Source organism: Eptatretus burgeri, chromosome 1 (genome assembly GCF_056783735.1).
Source record: "Eptatretus burgeri isolate ZD-2024b chromosome 1, Ebu_testis_v1, whole genome shotgun sequence".
Classification (NCBI taxonomy): Eukaryota; Metazoa; Chordata; class Myxini; order Myxiniformes; family Myxinidae; genus Eptatretus; species Eptatretus burgeri.
This window is the reverse complement of record NC_140961.1, coordinates 157,479,524-157,499,807: the sequence shown is the minus strand read 5'-3', so window position 1 is coordinate 157,499,807 and position 20,284 is coordinate 157,479,524. Positions and strand designations below refer to the sequence as shown.

The 20,284-nt window shown below is 43.1% G+C and overlaps 1 long non-coding RNA gene across 1 annotated transcript in view; it reads right to left on the bottom strand.

The window, feature by feature from the left end:
- The window catches only part of LOC147035840 (uncharacterized), a 77,760-nt gene that overhangs the window by 8,652 nt on the left and 48,824 nt on the right, over positions 1 to 20,284 (bottom strand). The window contains exon 3 of the long non-coding RNA XR_015049015.1: positions 7,546 to 7,669. This is a non-coding gene — a long non-coding RNA (uncharacterized LOC147035840). The remainder of the gene's footprint in view (positions 1 to 7,545; positions 7,670 to 20,284) is intronic.

Sequence of the window (20,284 nt, the reverse complement as noted above, 5' to 3'; positions counted from 1 at the left end):
AGTATAGCGTGCAGGAGATCTTTGCATGGTGACAACTGCAACTTGCAGTACTGCAGGCCTTCCCCTCTGCTTTGCATCCATACCGCACAACATCCATGAGGTCCAAAGGGGCTGGTGGAGTAGCAGAAGTTGCCAGCACTAGGATTCCATCTCTGATGTCCCTTCCATATTTTGTAATGTCAAGTTCAGGTGGTGCCTGCTGATCAGCTGATTTTGCAAGTACTGTCTGTAAATGTGCATGCAAAATATGTAGGAAGAGATTGATCTCAGTTGGAGGTAATGCCATGAGCTTGAGGGGCTTGCCAGACTTCCTTGTGTACATGTAGTACCTCATCTCACTCATCGTGGTACCTTCTGGCTATCCATACAGGGCACAGAAGAATGTCCGCCCTGCTTCTATGAGCTGTTCATGGCTTGCATTCAGCTTGCCAAGTGCGGATTACAAACCAGGGAAGTTTCCAGCTCTCAGTGTCTTCAGGGCTGACACTTTGCCCTTGCCGTATGGGTATGACGTGGTATCTGAGCCAGTGATGCAGTGCATTCCCAAAAGCTGCAGACACTTGGGGCCAAGCTGGTCACAGGTGGTATTGATATCCCAAATTGCTCCATCCCACCTTTCCATCTGCACTGTGGCCTGCATGTTGCGCTGGTAAATGCAGTAAACCATCAATACAAAAACATCAGTGTCATCAGAGAGGATACCTATCACTCTTGCATTACATTCAGCAGACATGAGCAGGTGTGAGATCATTGTAATGTCTGCTTCATCATGGTTGAACACACCATGGGTACGGCTCTCCACAGTAACTCCTTCACCAAAGTTATAGGTACTCAAAATCTTGGACAGCTGCAACTTGTTCTGCTTGTTTTTCAGGATGGCGTCTCGACTAGGCAGGGGTGTGTTTATTGTGAGGTCATAGTTGATGGAACCAATGCAAGCACGCCTCACACGTTCATGGTCCTTTGCAGAAACATCATAATATTTTTCAAAGACCAAGATCTTCTGACCAGCAATGGTAAACAGCCTTGTCTTGATGGACTCAACTAAGACTGACACAGTTCCCCTGAAAGGCCAGACAATATGAGAGAGAAGTTGGCTCGCATCAACAATGGTAACATCTGGTTGCAGAGGCTGTTGTGCCTGAACACAAAGTTTGTGTGCCAGTGGTGCTTTGTTGCCTTTCCTTAAGCACCGATATTCATCAATCAGTGAGGGGGGTACTGCACAGAGCTCAAACTGGAAGATAGGTCCTAGCTCCATTTGTCTTTCCTGTCCAATAGTCAGCCGCCTGAGGAAGATGGTTTCTAGATCAAAGATCGTCTTGTCCCAAATGTTCACTCCTTTCTGTAAGTGCTCCATTGTCTTGATGGGGCATGAGATGGTTGCATGGAATCATCCTGGAAGGGATACATGGAACTCTGCAACCATTTTCTGACCTATAACCATGGAATCCTCAACATTCACTTCAGCTTCTCGGGGAGCAATTCGACCATTGGCAATGTTGTACAGATGTGGTGAGTGATTCTCAAGAGGATGAGACACATTCGACAATTCAAGTAAAATCCGGCACCTGTAATCTGCATCAAGTTCTCTCCTCTTCTTCCCCTCCTCCTTGTGACGTGGTCCGATTCTTGTGCCCTTTTCTCTCACTTGGTCTTCAATGTCCTTGTTTGAGGAGTAAGGGTAGATGTGCTCCAGTGTATCTGAGATGTCGGCAGTGACAGGAAAGGAATCGATCCACTCTGCTACCATCTCTGGAGAAAGAGTCATACCCTTGAGGCCACCCTTGCCAATTCTAATAGCAGTTTGTTCACTGAACTGATCAGAGCTCACACCATTCCAAATGCCTTCCTGGTGACGACACACAAAAGCACTTGATATGAGCTCTGACTTGGCATCTGGTGACAGCAGATAGCGCATCTCCAGAAGGTGATGGGTTATGTAACGGGCATAGTGATGGTGACCAGCAACAAAGAAGTTGAATTAGTTAGTAACAAACAAAACAATGAAGTAGTATCTCGCATTCATGTCGTATGTGAGCGGCAATTGTCAGAATAGTGATCTTGTTGTCATTCAAAATGTATCTCACACAGCAAACAATTGCCAGGAACTCGAACATTGACCTCAAATTTACTTCTAATCACAAACATAAGGTTAAATATCGATTCCTCGTGCCAAAATTATATGGAAAAGATGTCTCGTGTAATTTTAAGGTCATTACCTAAAAAGTTTTATTTTCAGCCCGGTCGATGACGGCCATCTTGTATTTGCACAAAAATAACAGATTTCCCCATGGTTGCCATCCAGGCAACCAAGCATAATTTTGTCTATGCATGCCTGTGAACAAGAAACCACCATAAAACCATCCACTTTTGAGGACAACAAGGTTACTTCTCTGGCAAATGGACTAATATGCGATTGAGGAACGAAGGGAAAATATTCGAAGAGGTCTCTCTTGGTGCAACAAAATATTCAAATTGTAAGCATGTAAGAGTGAGTTAAATAAACTGAAATCTGGTGATCTTGGGTTGTGAGAAACTCATCCAGAAGGAATGAGACAAATGGCTAAACATCCGAGTGGTAATGGATTTAAGATTTTATCATTCGGTTTTAATGTTGATGAAGAAACTCAATGCAAATGCGTGAAAAGCAGAGATACAAAGTATTAATGAAAAAGAAACAACTCGTATTAATTCTAATAAAGAATTTGATGAAATATTTAAAGAAAATAATTTATTTGAACACATCTACTCAAATGATGAAGAAAAGGATAATTTCCCTATTGACCTTGACAATTCATTAAATGATATTTTCCAATCAATAAATGGATGCGAAGGAACGAGCAAGAAGATTTAAGGAACATAAAGAGTTGGTTTCAAAAGTTGTAAAACAACAGGAAGACATAAAGAAGAAACACAGACAGAAACTAACAGCTGAAGAAGCGTTTGAAAGAAAACAAGATAAATTTTTAAACCACTTTTAAATATCCCTCCCACCAAATTTATACAGTTCCAATAATTGAATACCACCCATGATCAGCCATTTTAGACAAGTTAATCCATATGAAAATAATTATTAAATGCCAATACAAAGACAATTTATCCCATATTAAATAAGATGAGAAGTACAATCCTTAGTTTTAATTTCACGAGTGATCACACATCTTCGTTCCCTTACCCACTACAAGTTGATGCAACAAAAGAATATGAGGCATCTTTTTTGTCTTTTGAAACGTGTAATACCTTGTTTAATATCACATAGAAAAATGACAAGTTTAGTTATAATCTGGGAAGCAGTTACAAAACTATAACAGTTTCACCCGGAGAATATAAAATTTCTCAAATATCTTCCGAAATTGCTCGCATTATGAAATAACAGGGTGACGAACCAAAAAATATTGTTATCAATATTCAAAAACATACTTCAAAATCAACGATTATAATTAAAAATAACTACAAGGTTCATTTCACAATTAATAATTCATTTGGAGAGTTGTTGGGTTTCTGCTCAAAAAAGATTGTAACTAATGGGACGTTTTATCATGATAATGTCATTCAAATATCATCAGGCATAAATTCGGTATTAATTCACTGTGATTTGCTTGATGGTGCTTATAATGATGGAATAAGAACAAATACAATATTTTCATTTAGTGGAAACTCAACCACAATTGGTTATAAATTCAATATGGAACCAAAAAATCTGGTTTATCTCCCTTTGTCTGGAAAAAAAAAACATATACATAGTAAATTTTAGGATAACTGACCAAGATAATCATCATTTATCTTGTGAAAAAGATTGATCTGCAAGGTTGGAGTACTCCTCTGAATCCTCGATTCTCTGAATGAAACAAGCCAAAGTTCACGTTTAGCAATAAATTGGACAAGTTGATGACATCACGGAAATGAGGAAACAATGGGTTTTTCGGGTGTGCCCCTCAAAGGAAGGGAGTCGCATTTTTGCTTTGGGTGAGGGAGCTTGGTTCACAAGACAGGCTGACTCATTTTGACACAACAATAAAATAGCTTGCTTCAAATGATTTGGAGAAGAACTTTCATAAAATAAATATCATAATTTCATAAAATCAAAAATAATGTATTTGGAAAGACTATGGAAAATGTGAGGAGTAAATAAAATATAACACTTGCAACATCTTGGAAACAAGCATCCAAATTAATGAACTCTCAATTTACATCTGATTGATTTGAAATTTGAAGAGGATTTATATTTCAGGGCACTGAATTCAGCAGCCAATTATCAGATGAAATTTGAGGCATTTGGAAATCTCAGCTAAGTTGTTAACCATTGGCCTATGTTCACCTTTTGCTTGATGTTGATCTCAAAAATAATTGGCTGGTTGAATTCATTTAAGCAATGGGTTTAATACAGTGAAAATACGTACAACACAATGACAAGCAAGGATTGGTGAGGTGCACCAAAATAAATAGTCATCTTCAAAAGAAGACTCAGGGCATAGCTGTACCGATCAAATTTCTTCAGCAGTCTTACTTTCACACTAACATAACAGGCACCATCAGAGACATTCTGTTGAAAGGTAGAACAGCAAGGGACATAATAAAAGAACGAGGTGGTTGTGTCATCTTGTTTACCAATCGGGGTTGACAAACGTGCGTGGCCCAATTGCTGAGGAGCAGAAAAGAGGAGGAAGACTGAGAGTGTCTGAGGTGCGTGGTCTGAGTAGGCGCAAGTGAGGCTGTGGTGATGTGCAAGGGAGGTGCAGAGTTGCAATGAGTTTCAAGGAGGAAATCTGAAAAAGGTGCTTATCTGTGGGGCAGACCTGAAGGGGACAACCGTTTGATAAATGCTGGGTTATTGCTCCATTGATGTGAGACTTGGACTCTGATCAGAGAACTGAGATGGATACTTAATTCCTTTGGTACCAGGTTTCTTCAGAGAATCCTTGACTATGGCTGGTCGGACTTTGTGTCCAACAAGTGGTTGCTGGGAGAGGCTGAAATTTGTTACCTGCATAGTCCATATCAGCTGTGGCTGTATGGCCATGTGGCTCATTTTCCTGTTGTTGATCCTTCTCAACATATTATTTCAGCAAGGGAGCCTCATGAGTGGAGGAGGCAAATGGACCGACCACGTTCCTCGTGGTTGCAGCATGTTAATCAGCATCTCAAGGAGATGGGGATGGGCCAGGTATCTGTCTGTCGGATGGCCAGAAGGAGGCCCCTGGTGTACCAGCGAAAAGTGGACGCAGAGACGCTTTGCTCCAGTGCATGCTCCCATACCTGACCTGACATTAAGGGAACAATGGAAGAAAATTGTAGATATCGTTGAGGTGGTGGGGTCTGGGAGTTTCTCATGAAGACTCCCCTCAAAATCATTTACTAAATGATGATGTAATTGACATCCAGATTGAGAAAGAGATTTAATCAAATCACAAAAAGGATATTGTATAAAAATGAATAAAACATGCTAGGATGGAATCCCCCAAAAACAACCAAACAAGGTAGGAAGGAATGAAAAGGTAGGAATTATATCAGAATAAAACACCACAATCCCATTTATGGGATCACGACATATGTTGATATTTTTCCATTTCAATCCCATAATAAATAAAATACACAATTACACCAACCCACACGAAAAATTTACAATTACCTCTCACATAGACATCCTCATACAATTGTTACTATTGCAACCTATAACAAGAATCTCAAAATATGTTGTTATGGTCATCCGGAAAAGGATTGTGGTGTTGTATTCCAATTTCATTCCTTCTTAATTTTGCTTGGTTGTGTTTTTAGGATTCCATTCCAACACGTCTTTTTAGATTTTACAAAATGTTTTTTTTCTAACTTGTAGTATCGACACAAGTGGATAATTTTGAAATTGCTGTTGAATATTTTAAGTTTTGTATTCATGCCCAGGTTATTACTTTTCTATATGGTTGCAAGTCTCTGGATTAAACTGCTGGCTTTTCCAATTCTTGTCTTGATTTCGATAAAACAATATCAATTTGGCTCATTGTGCTGCCTGTGTATGTAAACTTATCTGCAGTAAAAGTTGTCACCTTCAATGTTGATTTTTTGAGATGTTCAGGAATTGATCTTCAAGACCTCCAGTTTTGACTTATTCATTTTCAATCCAACCTTTCTTGTTGTTTTCCCCAGATCATCTGTGTTTGCTTGCGTCTCAGGCACTGCACCTGCATTCAGCAAGAAAATGTCATCTGCAAAGTCTAAATCTCCAAGATTGCTCTTCAACCATTGAATCCCTTTCTTACTTTCTCCAATTGGTTTCAAAACATATTCCAAATCCATTTCAAACAGCAGAGGGATAAAAATACAACCTTGCCTCACACCAGTGGAAACAGCAAAGAAGTCTGACAAATTAATGTCGAGCCTGACGGCATACTTGACATCTGTATAGAGTGGTGTGTTTGCATTAATTATGTTTGGGGGGACCATAAAATGTTGAGAATGTTCCACAGCAGGGCTCTAACAACTCCATTGAAGCCATTTTGGAAATCATTGAAGTTCATAATGATGTCTGTCTGCCATTGATTTGCGTGTTCTATGGTGGTGCAAAATGCAAATATTTGACATATGCATGTTCTAACACATAGAAACACAGCTTGTACTTCTCTGTGTTGTTCATCAACTACCTTCACGATTCTTTGTAAGATAATGGAACAATCACTTTCCCAGACATAGCTCGCCAGTTTTTGCAGTCAGTGCGGTTTCCTTTTGTGGTAGTTTGATGATTACCCCTCTTTTTTATTTTCTCAGGTGTATTTTCAGTTTCCTAAATGCAATTGTGGAGCCACATAATTGTTCCAGGTTCTTGTTCGCACTAACTTTCAACATTTCAGCTATGATTTGGTCTTGTCTAGCAGCTTTATTGTTTCTTAATTGTTTGATATCATCCATGATGAGCTCTCGTTTTATGCATCCACCTTCACATCAAGTTCTGGCATTACCTCAATACCCTCAAAGTTCAAATGCTCCTCTGGTTCGGTTCTGTTGAGTATTGCAGAAAAATGCTCTGCCAATTGGTCTCTCTTCTCATTGGGAGTTGTCAAAATTGCTTCCATTTGTGTCCTTCACTGGACCATTGTTGTTAGAATTCTGATATTCTACTGACAGTCTTCTTGCTCTTTGATACACAGTTCAGACGACACCCTTTTTAACAGCATTCTCAGCTTCATCTGCAAACTTCTCAGCAAATAATTGTTTCTTTTTGAGAGCTGAAGTCTTCACTTTATTCTGTCCATTGATCTATATTCTCGTAAAGTTGCCTGCTGCTCAAAATTTATGGTACTCAAAAGTTTCTTCTTGCATCTATCCGATCAGCAATCGCCGATTACATGCCACATTTTCAAACACAGGCTTATGAGCTAACTTATGTACAGAATTAACACTTGTCACATTTTTACTCTGATTTCTACTTACAAAAAGCACCTCACCCACAAAAAACATGAAGTCCTGTATAAAAAGCAAATGCTCCATAATTAATTGTACATTCAGAAGCAACATCTAATTTACAGAATTTCCATACCTCTTTCCATTTACCTGTCTCATTGGAGAATTGCCCTTGTGGGCATGTTATGCAATCATGACAACATAATGGCTCTCCTTTCCGGGCAGCCTTGCGTGTTCCAGGTTGGCAGGGATCGCTGCACAAAGAGCTCGGAACCTTGAACACAGAATTCATTACAAAGTTTTTCGAATAATTTAATGGACAAGTTGTGGCTCAGTCACTTAATTAGTTTTTTTAACCACTTGGACATGCCATATACACTGCACTTAAAGATAAGAAAACTGAAACTTGCCTTTTGTGAACCATCATTCCAAACTAAATCATGTGAATGAAAAGTAAGCTGAAGCCCTTGTGGAGAAGATGAATCAAAAATACCAACAACCTTGAAATCTAAGGCACTTTCATTGTTTTTCTGCCAGTTCACAATCTCATATACTGCAGGAGGATCTCCATTTTTATCGAAAAACAGAGTTTCTGCCTTGTTAACGCTGAATGTGACTTTCTTCAAATAGTATAAAAGCTGGAATATTCATGTGAAGAATGAATTAAATAGAAATATCAATAACAGGAATGTTTTAGAAATCATACTCAGAGATACACGAAAGTATATTATTGATGTGCATTTGTAATTTTTCTCCAAAACATTTATACTCTCAATTTCATCACCATTATACTCAACATAATCATGATACCTAATCCAATCCATCCAATGCATTGGCACCATACTCTGTACAGAGTGTTGGTGCTGCCAAAGCAGTCTCCTGGGCAATTCGGCACAATTCTAGGCAATTAGGCACAATCCTGGACAGATTGCCACTCCAACAAAGGACACTCAATTAGCTCAATCATCTCAGCAAGCTGGTACTCATTTTGCTAACTTTGGAAGGATGGCAGGCTGAGTTAACCCTATCTGGTATTAATTCAACAAACAAGCAGGATTTGAACTCAGGACCCCAGGGTTCCTAATAGGGTTCCACAACCACCACTGCAACCACCACCTTAACCATTAAGCCAACACCAGGCATAACATGCTACATAAGAAGGATGGTAAGACATAAATATCATAAACCTTTAAAAAACTCGAAACCAATGAAGAAATAAACGAGGTTTTGGTAATTTATTACCCTGCAAGCACAAAAAGAAAAGGGGGGTTAAGCAATTGGTTTATGTCCATCTCTCTTTTCAGTCTAATGATCATCAGTTTATGATTGAGGAACAGCTTGTATAAATCGAATGATATATTTTGAACATGAATTGGACCAGGAATTGGAAGACAAGTCTTTCATTTTACCATACATTGTCTGAATTCGTCCCGATCACAAATGCACAGAGAGGAGTGAGATCATTTTTAAGCGGTGAAGCCATTTCAATAATTGGGTATGTCCATGCTTCCAACCATCCAAAAGGAATAAAAGTACCCTTTCTAACTAACATTGATTCATTTTAAAGTGTTTTAAAGTGCAATTCTAGAGCGTTTTAAAGGGTTAGGTCAAGCTAGAAAATATTTCAGGACAAGCTAGATTAGATCTGTGACTTTCTGCAGGTACAATGTAAACCTGTACTAAACTGTTTCCTGGTCGGATTGTCGACAATTAAACTGTTTGCCCCACTGGGGTTTTCCGTGAGGAAGGTGTATGGATATGGACAACCAGGAGGATTAAAAATAAAACCTGTCAAAGGGCGGTGGAGCTCCTTGTGAGCAAACGGTCATCCATTTCTAGTGCCTCGGTCTGTGGACGTCCTCCTGCAGTTGGGTTACTTTTATAAGGAAGTTAATGGCAGGAATTGCACTAAGGCCACCATAAAACATTTCATTCAGCAAAGCCCACAAATGCAAAGAAAACTGAAAACCCACTCCATAGGAGTACCTCATGTACTGCTGCCTTTCGCAGGGCAGGTCACGGGATGATGGGATCAGGGCAAAGCCTTCAGGACCCCCCCCCCTTCCTTGATGAGAGGAGGAAAAGCACGGGGTAAACTGCCCATGTCAGATTGCGTTGCTGTGTGGTGGAGTGGTGCTGAGGTGTTGTCCATCAGACGGCTGTCTCCTTGGGTTAATTTGAGGTGGTCCCTTTAGGTGGGAGCCTGGAATGTCTGATCCCAAAGAGAGTATGATCACCTGTCTCTGTTATCATCTGAGCTCAAGTGTTTGAACATAGATATTGCAGCACTCTCTGAGGTTTGGAGACCGGATGGTGGTGAGATCATGGTGGGTGGTTACCTCTAGTTTGCTCTGGTCGCTATGATGGTTACCATGCCCAGCGAGTTGCTGTAGATATGTCCAATATGTTGACTGCAATGATAATTCAGATAACACCAGTGAATAAGCAAATTATGAGATGAATGATTCATCACTCCTTGGGTGTCATTTTCCTGGTCTCTGTTTATGCTCCGACTGAGGCGAGTGATCTCACTGTGAAGGACACATTGTACACCACGCTTGAGTCTGTGGTTGATCCGTGCCCAGATGAGATACTCTTCTAGTTCTGATGCAGTAATCATTTTGATGTGCTTAGATCCTGAATAACGACTATAGGCTTGTTGTAGCAACTATGAAATTGCAATTTAAATCCTGGAGAATGGTACCATCCCAGCCAAGGTTGGATGTTGACAAGCTCAATGACGAGAGGGTAGCTGAGGAGTTTGCAAACAGGCTCATTGAGGATTTGGGGGGTCTGGGTGCTTTGGGGAATCCTAAAGATACCTGAATGCTGAGATATGCTCATTGCGTTCCTCCAAGCCCATCCCTTGGATTACTGCAGTAAGAGTGGAGGGTGGTGGGCTCTTGGCAGAGGAGTCTAAACTGAAGTCCCGCTGGGCCGGTTACTTTGAGCGGTTGTACCAGGCTGACCTCGCAGCTGTTGAGTTGAATGTAAGGGGTGTTACAATCCCGATTGCTGACCCCCTATTCAACTGTGATCCACCTTCATTTGTGGAAAAACAGGTTCCGGTGAACTTGATGCAATCGGGTAAAGCTCCAGGAATCTGTGGCATCCATGTTGAATTTCACAAGGCTGGTGGAAATGCTGTACTCATGTTGTGGCATGCAGTTCTGTGCTCTGCCTGGAAAATGGGCATCATCCCAACTGACTGGAAGAGGGGCGTTGTTATCCTTCTCTGAAAAGAGAATGTTGAAAGCTAGGACTGCAAAAACTACAGAGGGGTGATGCGGCTCTCATTTCTGGGCAGGGTCTTTGCTCGATATTTATTGATGCTGAACCACCATTTGCTTGAACACCAGCACCCAGAGCAGTTAGGCTTTACACCAAAGATGTAAACTATTGACCGTATCCTTTCTTTTCGGGTCCTCACTGAACGCAGATGAGTGTTTTGGCAGGGGCTGCTTGCAGCTTATGTTGATCCTGCAAAGCATTCGATTTGGTGAATCAGGATGCCGTTTGGAGGGGTTATGGTCTTCGTGGGGTGCCTCCAAAACTTATCAATTTGATGTCTCAACTATACCCTGGTCCTGAATGCTGTGAGATGTTGTGTTATCATCTCCGACTTATTTTCAGTTGTTACTGGAGTTCCTCCAGGGTGTTTACTGGCCACCACACTTTTCATCTCTTGTTTGGATTGGTTTCTGGGGAGGATATCAGAGTGATCAAGCTGTGGTGCATCGTTTGGGAATGTCAAGATCTCTGACCTTCATTTTGCAGATGCAGTAATCTTTGCAGAGACACTTGATAGCTTTTGGGGGCCCTCGACCTGCTGAATGAGGATTTGGAGACACTGGGATTATGGGTTTCCTGGGTCGAAACTAAGATCCAGGCCTTAAATGAGATATTGGATGCTGCTATCTTGTCTGTACCTGATTGTGGTGAGGATTTTGAGGTCATGGAGAGAGTCACTTCCCTTCGCAGTGATATTCACGTCTGTGCTGGCTGTGAGTCAGAGGGCAATAGATGTCTGGGTTGGGCCTGAGAAGTCTTGGAATCATTGGATCATTGGGTGTGGCACTGTCGGTACCTGAACAGGAGTATGAATATCCGAGTCTTCAGGTTGTTGGTGCTTCCAGTCATGCTCTACAGATGTGAGACTTGGACTCTGACCAGGGATCTGAGATTGGGACATAATTCCTTTGGTACCAGGTCTCTTCGGAGAATCATTGGCCATCACTGGTCAGACTTTGTCCAACGAGCAGTTGCTGAGAGAGACTCAAATGAGATTTGTTACCTGTATAGTCATTGAATATCAGTTGCAGCTGTATAGACATGTGGCTCATTTTCTTGATGCTGATCCTGCTCACCAGATTCTCTCAGCAAGGGAGCCTCTTGAGTGGAGGAGGCCAGTGGGCCGAACATGTGCTTCGTGGTTGCAGCAGGTTGATCAGCATCTCAAGGAGATGGGGATGGGCCATGCCTGTGCGATGGTAAGAGGCCCCTGGAGTACCGGCAGAAAGTGGATGCAGTGACGCTCCACTAAGGCGCATGCTCCCATAGCTCACCTGAACTGACCTAAATGGTAATTCTAAATGGTAATTATTATGGGTAAGTCAATAGGGTTCTAAAATTTTCTGAAAGGTAATTCTGATGGGTTCTAAAGGGTAATTCTAAAGTCATTAAAAAGGATAATTCTGAAGCGTTCAAAAGGACAATCCGAAAGGATTCTAAAGGATTTTAAAGGATAATTATAATGGGTTCAAAAGTGTCATTCTCAAGAGTAATTGTATTTGATTTTAAAGGGTAATTATGATGATAAATTTGAAACGATAATTGCAATTTGGTCTCAGGGGTAATTTTAAAGGATAATTCTAATGGGTTTCATTCATTTTTAGGTTTTGCCTGTTTCTTCTCAATAATGCCAAAGTGAATCAACGGCTTCCTTCAGAAATGAGTGGCATTATATTTATTCTGTCTGCCTGCTTGGCAATCAAACAAATTGAGGGTCATTCCAAACAGAGAACTTACTGTTTTTATGAGGACATCATAATGGACACAAACAACAAGCACAAATTACGAATGTAATTAATTAGATAGGGTGGTGTAATATACATGAGGTCAGGTCAGGTCAGTTAGGGGAGCATGTGCCAGAGTAGCACATCACGGCGTCCACTTTCCACCGATACTCCAGGGACCTCGGCATGGCCATCCCCCAGGCAGATGCCTGGCTCATCCCCATCTCCTTGAGATGCCGACCAACCTGCTGCAACCATGAGGCACGTGGCCAGCGGATTGGCCTAATCCACTCACATGGGTCCCTCGCTGAGAGAATCTGTTGAGCAGGGTCAGTGTCAGGTAAACGAACCACATGTCCATACAGCCACAGCTGACTCTCATGGAATATCCAGGTAACAAATCTCATTTGAGTTTCTCTCAGTAACCGCTCATTAGAAACAAAGCAAGACCAGGGATAGCCAAGGATTCTCCAAAGAGACTTGGCACCAAAGGAATGAAGTCCATCTCCATCTGGGCAGCGTCTCAGTCTCACATCCTTTGAGCAAGACATGAAGCACCAGCGACCTGAAGACTCGGACTTTTGTCCTCATGCACAGGTACTAACAGCACCATACCCCATGATCCAGTGAATCCATGACTCTCCAGGACTGACCCAGATGTATGTTGACCTCTGGCTCACAGTAAGCAGACAGGAATATCACGAGCAAGGTAATTGAATCTCTCTGACATTAAATCCTCACCACACAAGGTACACACAAGATAGCAGCATCCAATATGTCATTGGAAGCCTGTATCTTCGTTTTACCCGAGAAACCCATAATCCCAGCAGCTATGACTACTCATTTAGCACCTCGATGGCTCACAAAAGGATATCCAGAGTCTCCACAAAGATGACTGCATCTGTGAAATGAAGGGAGGAGATCTTGACATTTCAAAAAGATGCACTGCAGTTTGATCTCTCCGACATCCTCCTCAGAATCCAGTCCATAAAATCACTGAAAAGTGTGGGGGCCAGTGCACACCTCTGCCAAACTCCAGTAAAAACTGGAAATAAGTTGGAGATGGAATCACCACATATCACAGCATTTTAAAGTACCAGAGTATATTTCAGACATCAGATTGATTCGTTTTCGTGGCACGTCAGAAGACCAAGAATCCTCCAGAGTGCATCCTGATTCACTGAATCAAATACTTTGAGAGATCAACATAGGCTGCAAGTAGCCCCTTCCGAAACTCTCGTCTCTGTTTGTTGAGGACCCGAAGGGCAAGGATACGGTCAAACATTGACCTCTTTGGTGTAAAAGCCTGACTGCTTTTGGTGCTGGTGCTGAAGTCGATGGTGGTGAACCCCATCAATAATTATCCGTGCAAAGACCTTGCCTGGCACTGAGAGCAGCCTCACCCCGCTGTCGTTGTTGCAGTCCTGGCGCTCACCCTTCCCTTTCCAGAGAGGAACAAGGCCCTTCTTCCATTCTCACTACTTGGAAAATTTTAGCACTAGGAAAACAGCGCTAGGAAAACTAGACATTCGAGTCAGGTCAGGTTCGATCTGTGACCTGCTACAGGTACCATGTAAACCTGTACTAACCTGTTCCATGGTCGGGTTGTCGGCGACTAAACCGTCTCCCCCACCAGGTTTTCTGGTGAGGAGGGTGTTTGGATATGGACACCCAGCAGGATTAAAAACAAAACCTGTCAAAGGGCGGAGGAGCTCCTTGTGAGCCAACGGCCATCCATATCTAGTGCCCAACTGTGTCTGCGGACGTCCTCCTGCAGTTGGGTTACTTCTTATTAGGAGGTTGGTGGCAGGATTTGCACTCCAGCCACCGTAAAACGCTTCATTCCGCAAAACGCAAAATCGCAAAAAATCCCTGAAAACCCACTCCGTGGGAATACCTCCTGTGCAGCTTCCCTTCGCAGGGCAGCTCACCGGATGATGGGATTGGGGCAAAGCCTTCGGGACCCCCAATCTTTGATAGGAGGGAAACCACGGGGTAACACCCCTGGGTCAGATTGCGGGAGAGTGTGTCGGAGTGGTGCTGAGGTCTCGTCCACCAGACGGCGGTCTCCTTGGGTTAACCAGGCGGTCCCTTCGGGTGGGTGCCTGGAATGTCCTATCCCCTAGAGAGGATGATCACCTGTCTCTGTTATCATCTGAGCTCAAGCGTTTGGACATCGGGATTGCAGCTCTCTCTGAGGTTCGGAGACCGGATTGCGGCGAGATAATGGTGGGTGGTTACACCTACTATTGGTCTGGTCGCTCTGAGGGTTACCATACCCAAGGAGTTTCTGTAGCTGTGTCCAATAAGCTGACCCCAATGATAATTGAGGTAACACCGGTCAACGAGCGTATTATGAGATTAAGGATTCGTCACTCCTTAGGTGTCATTTCCCTGGTCTCTATTTATGCTCCGACTGAGGCGAGTGACCTCACCGTGAAGGATGCATTCTACGCCACACTCGAGTCTGTGGTTGATCAGTGCCCCAGACGAGATACACTTCTAGTCTTGGGGGATTTCAATGCATCGACTGGAACTGATAGGGATGGTTATGAGGTGTGTGTCGGTCCCCATGGGTCAGGAACTATGAACCAGAATAGCACTAAGTTCCTTGACTTTGCAAGAAGTCATGGACTTAGGGTGGCTGGTTCATGGTTTCAACGCTCGCAAGCTCATCGCTGGACTTGGTATTCCAACGCTGGCGGTGTGGCAAAGGAGATTGACCATGTCCTCATTGACGGTCGTTGGAGGATGATCCAGAACTGCAGGGTCTACCGGAGTGCTCAGTTCCTCAATACTGACCACAGGCTTGTTGTAGCAACTCTAAAGCTGCACCTTAAATCCTGGAGAATGGTACCATCCCAGCCTAGGCTGGATGTTGCCAAGCTCAGGGATGAGAGAGTAGCTGAGGGAGTTTGCGAACAGGCTGAGTGGACACTTGAAGTCTGGGTGCTTTGGGGGTCCTGAAGAGTTGTGGAGCACCTTCAAGACCACCGTCCTTGATGTTGCCGGTGGATGCCTTGGAGTTCACCGCAGGGCAAAGAAGAATTTTGTCTCTCAAGGGACACTGGATACCATTGACCAGAGTCGCAGGGCCAGGCTGAATGGCAGAGCTGAGCTGTTCAGGGAGCTGAGGCGTAAAACTGTACGTGCACTGAGGGTGGACAAGGAGGCCTATGTGCGAGGAATCTGTGAGGGGGTAGAGCATCACCTGTGGACAGGTGATTCTCGTCCCGCTTACAGGGAATTCGCGCATTACGTTCATCAAGCCCATCCCTCGGAGCACTGCAGTTCGAGCAGAGAGTGGTAGGCTCTTGACAGAGGAGTCTGAAGTGAAGGCCCGCTGGGCCGGTTACTTTGAGCGGTTGTACCAGGCTGATCCCCCAGCTGTCGAGTTGGACGTCAAGGGTGTTACAATCCCTGTTGCTGACCCTCGAATCAAATGTGGTCCACCATCGCTTGTGGAAACACGGGCTGCGGTGAACCAGTTGAAACGGGGCAAAGCTCCAGGGATCTGTGGCATCCATGCCGAACTTCTCAAGGCTGGTGGAAATGCTGTACTCGCGTCGTTGCATGCAGTTTTGTGCTCTGCCTGGAACACAGGCATCATCCCAACTGACTGGAAGAGGGGCCTTGTTGTCCCTCTCTGGAAAGGGAAGGGTGATCGCCAAGACTGCAACAACTACCGAGGGGTGACGCTGCTCTCAGTGCTGGGCAAGGTCTTTGCTCGGATAATTCTTGATAGGGTTCGCCACCATCTGCTTGAGCACCAGCGTCCAGAGCAGTCAGGCTTTACACCAAAGAGGTCAACGATTGACCGTATCCTTGCACTTCGTGTCCTCACCGAACGCAGACGAGAGTTTCGGCAGGGGCTGCTTGCAGCCTATGTTGATCTCTGTAAAGCGTTCGATTCAGTGAATCGGGATGTCCTCTGGAGGATTCTTGGTCTTCGTGGGGTGCCACCGAAACTGATCGATCTGATGTCTGAACTCTACTCTGGTACTGAGAGTGCTGTGAAGTGTGGTGGTACCGCCTCTGACTTATTTCCAGTTGTTACTGGAGTTCGTCAGGGATGTGTACTTGCCCCACACTTTTCAGCACTTGTATGGACTGGATTTTTGGGAGGATGTCGGAGAGATCAAGTTGCGGTGCATCGTTTGGCAATGTCAATATCTCGGACCTTGATTTTGCAGATGATGCCGTCATCTTTGCGGAGACTTTAGACATCCTCTTGGGGGCCCTCGAGGTGCTGAATGAGGAGTCGGAGCCGTTGGGATTACGGATTTCTTGGGTCAAAACAAAGATCCAGGCTTTCGGTGATATCTTGGATGCTGCTGTCCTGTCTGTGTCTGTTTGTGGTGAGGATGTTGAGGTCGTGGATATATTCACTTACCTTGGCAGTGATATTCATGTCTCCGCAGGTTGTGAGCCGGAGGTCAATAGACGTCTGGGTCGGGCCTGGGGAGTCATGGATTCACTGGATCATGGGGTGTGGCGCTGCCGGTACCTGTGCGGGAGGACGAAAGTCCGAGTCTTCAGGTCCTTGGTACTTCCAGTCTTGCTCTATGGGTGCGAGACTTGGACTTTGACCAAGGATCTGAGACGGAGACTTAATTCCTTTGGTACCAGGTCTCTTCGGAGAATCCTCGGCTATCGCTGGTCGGATTTTGTGTCCAACGAGCGGTTGCTGAGAGAGACTCGGATGAGATTTGTTACCTGCATAGTCCGTGAGCGTCAGCTGCGGCTGTATGGACATGTGGCTCGTTTTCCTGACGCTGATCCTGCTCACCAGATTCTCTCAGCGAGGGAGTCTCACGAGTGGAGGAGGCCAGTGGGCCGACCACGTGCCTCATGGTTGCAGCAGGTTGACCATCATCTCAAGGAGATGGGGATGGGCCTGGCATCTGCCTGGAGGATGGCCAGACGGAGGCCCCTGGAGTACCGGCGGAAAGTGGACGCAGCGACGCGCTGTTCTGGCACATGCTCCCATACCTGACCTGACCTGAAAACAGCAGCAAAACCTTGATTTTGTTTATTTATACACCTAAAAAACATCTTTAAAACTATATTTAAGTTGAATCATATTTGATATACCTATCATAACATATAACATAACACATATACCCTATATAATACTTCCAAGAACCTCCAGTTTTGCAGCATTTCAATTAAAAACGAGAAGGACACTCATTCTTCACCAGAAATGCCTACTCCCACATTATTACATCATTATTCATACTTTTACCAAATTTGTTTAAAATCCCTGAACCTAGATTCAAAATATTAAATAATTCTGGTTGCCAGACCATGAATCTGATGCAGTTCAAATTTAAAACATCTATTCCCCATGACTATTCGATGATAATTTTGACGTTTCACATCGATTGATGAAGTGGTTCAAGAAAAAGAATTTTTTCAACGTTTTCGGTGAATTCAACATATCTGAAAGACCACGGGACCTATTGATTATTCTTAAACACCCCAGTGTGCCCAACGCCTGGGGAACGTGGGTGATGTTTCCACTCCATCTGTCAAGCCGTTCTGGAGGAGATTATTTTTAAAGGTTTTTAGGGTAAATCCAATATGTCTGCCAAACCACTTTTTGTTCCTCTTGGGTAGTCGATCATAACTGGAAGTTTTTCCTCGATCTGTTCAGCCATTTCGGAGAAGAAGATTTTTGAAGATTTTTATGTTAAAAACAATATGGCTGCCAAACAATGTGACCGATTATGTCATCACACACACACACACACACACACACACACACACACACACACACACACACACACACACACACACACACACACACACACACACACACACACACACACACACACACACACACTTTAGCCCGAGATGACACTCAAATTTTTTTACACCAATTGGATAAAGCATTCGACATATGCAATGATGACGTCATAACAAAGCCTCCTATGACATCAAAAAAAATCACCCTTGTTTTCCAAGGGGAGTACTTCACATGTGCCAAGTTTCAATTTTTGTCAATGCAGCGGTTTCGGAGACACAGAGGTCCAATTTTTTTCCCTGTTTTCTAACATGGCTGCCACACTGCTTGATGTATAATGTCATAATTATCATCGAAACATTTTACATTAGCAGTCACACCTGTGGTGAACATTTTGTGTCAATCAGAATAGGCGTTACAGAGAAAACAGAGAAAATTAGCATGAACGTACATACGTACATACAGACAGGCTCATGCATGAATGGACATACGAACAACCCAAAAACATAATGCCTCCAGTGACTAAATCGGAGGCAGCATCAAATAAAGATTCAATTAGGTGCTGTATGAGGGTGACGTTCAGGAATGCATCTGGACAACTTCAACAGTGTGACCACTCCTTGGCTTTTTTCACAAGATCTTGGCTGTTCATTGTTCACCTTGGCGTCTTGGTTTTCTATAGCTTTTCTTGGTGGATAGGTTTTCTATTAATTATCATCGCTTTTCCGAAACCTTGTGAATTCTTGGCTTTTTTCATTGGCTCACCTTGGAATTTATGAAAATGAGGAGTGGTCACATTGAACTTCAAGAGCACTAACCTTTTAGATTTTTTTTTAACGATCAGTAAAATTGTTATTTTATTAAAACTGAATCACTGGAGAGGGTATCACGTCCTATGAACTTTCTATTTGGAATATGTCACATCATCCGATTAAAATATGCAGTTTGGTGTTTGTCTGTCTTTCTGTCTGACAAACAGTTATTTTGCTTGCAATACATTCGGTGTTTACTTATCCATTCACAACCAAACTGGACAGAGGAACTAGGCATCACACGATGGAGGTTGTCTAATTTAACTCCCTCCCCCCCCATCTACAAGGTGAGGTTGCTTCTGGCACAAACTCCATGTTGTGGTGTATAATAGGTTATCATTTTTTTTGATAGCACACACCCTCCAGACATAAAAATTATTATAACCACAAACATTTCAGTCAATTCTGTCCAATGGACAATAACATTTATTAGCAGTCGCTATGAAACTGGGAGAAGTTTTGATGAAACTCGACGTGATTCAGGCATTCTATACTTATCACGTCCTCCGAGATGAACGGATGAGAGCCGTCTTGACTTGCTTGGCCTCCAAGTCAGCGGCAACGATCTTTAGCTAACAAATCTGTTTGCATGAGTCTTTACACATGAATGATGAAGGTGGATGATGGAGATTGTAGCGATTTAACTTGCCCTCCTTCCCAAGGGAGTGTTCCACTTTGGGGGAAGTCCATGTACAGGTGGATATCCATGTTAAGATAGCTAATGGTCGCGTTTTCCCAAAGCCGCTTCTCCTAACAAAACTATATTACTATCACAAACGATAAGAAGAAAAAAAAAACACTAAAAAGAATGTAAATACTCAGAGGGGTGAAATCTCAAAAAAACAACCAAAGTAGGAATGACACCACATTACCATGCCACAATTCTCTTGAGGATTAGCATCACAACATCTTTTGACATTTTATCCATCACAATCCCACACCAAAAGTAGATGTTGTGATAGTAATCCCTAAGAGAATTGTGGTGTCATATTGTTGTCATCTAAAGATGTCGTGATGGTAATCCATGAGGGTTGTGGTGTTGTATTGTTGTATTGTTGTATTGTGGCATCATAATGTGGTCATTACTACCTTATTTGATTGTTTTTTTGAGATTTCCATCTATGTTTTCACAGTGATTTAAAATGTTTGTTTTTTTCTCGTTTCTGCAATAAAAAAAAGCTTAACGTTTTATATATTTTGTTATTTTGCGAGGATTAAATCCATCTATGTTATTACATTCGGCTGATGGTAACTCTTACCCCCCCCCACCCCCAACCTCAATCCTGGATTTTGGTTCAGTCCACTTTATTGATTAC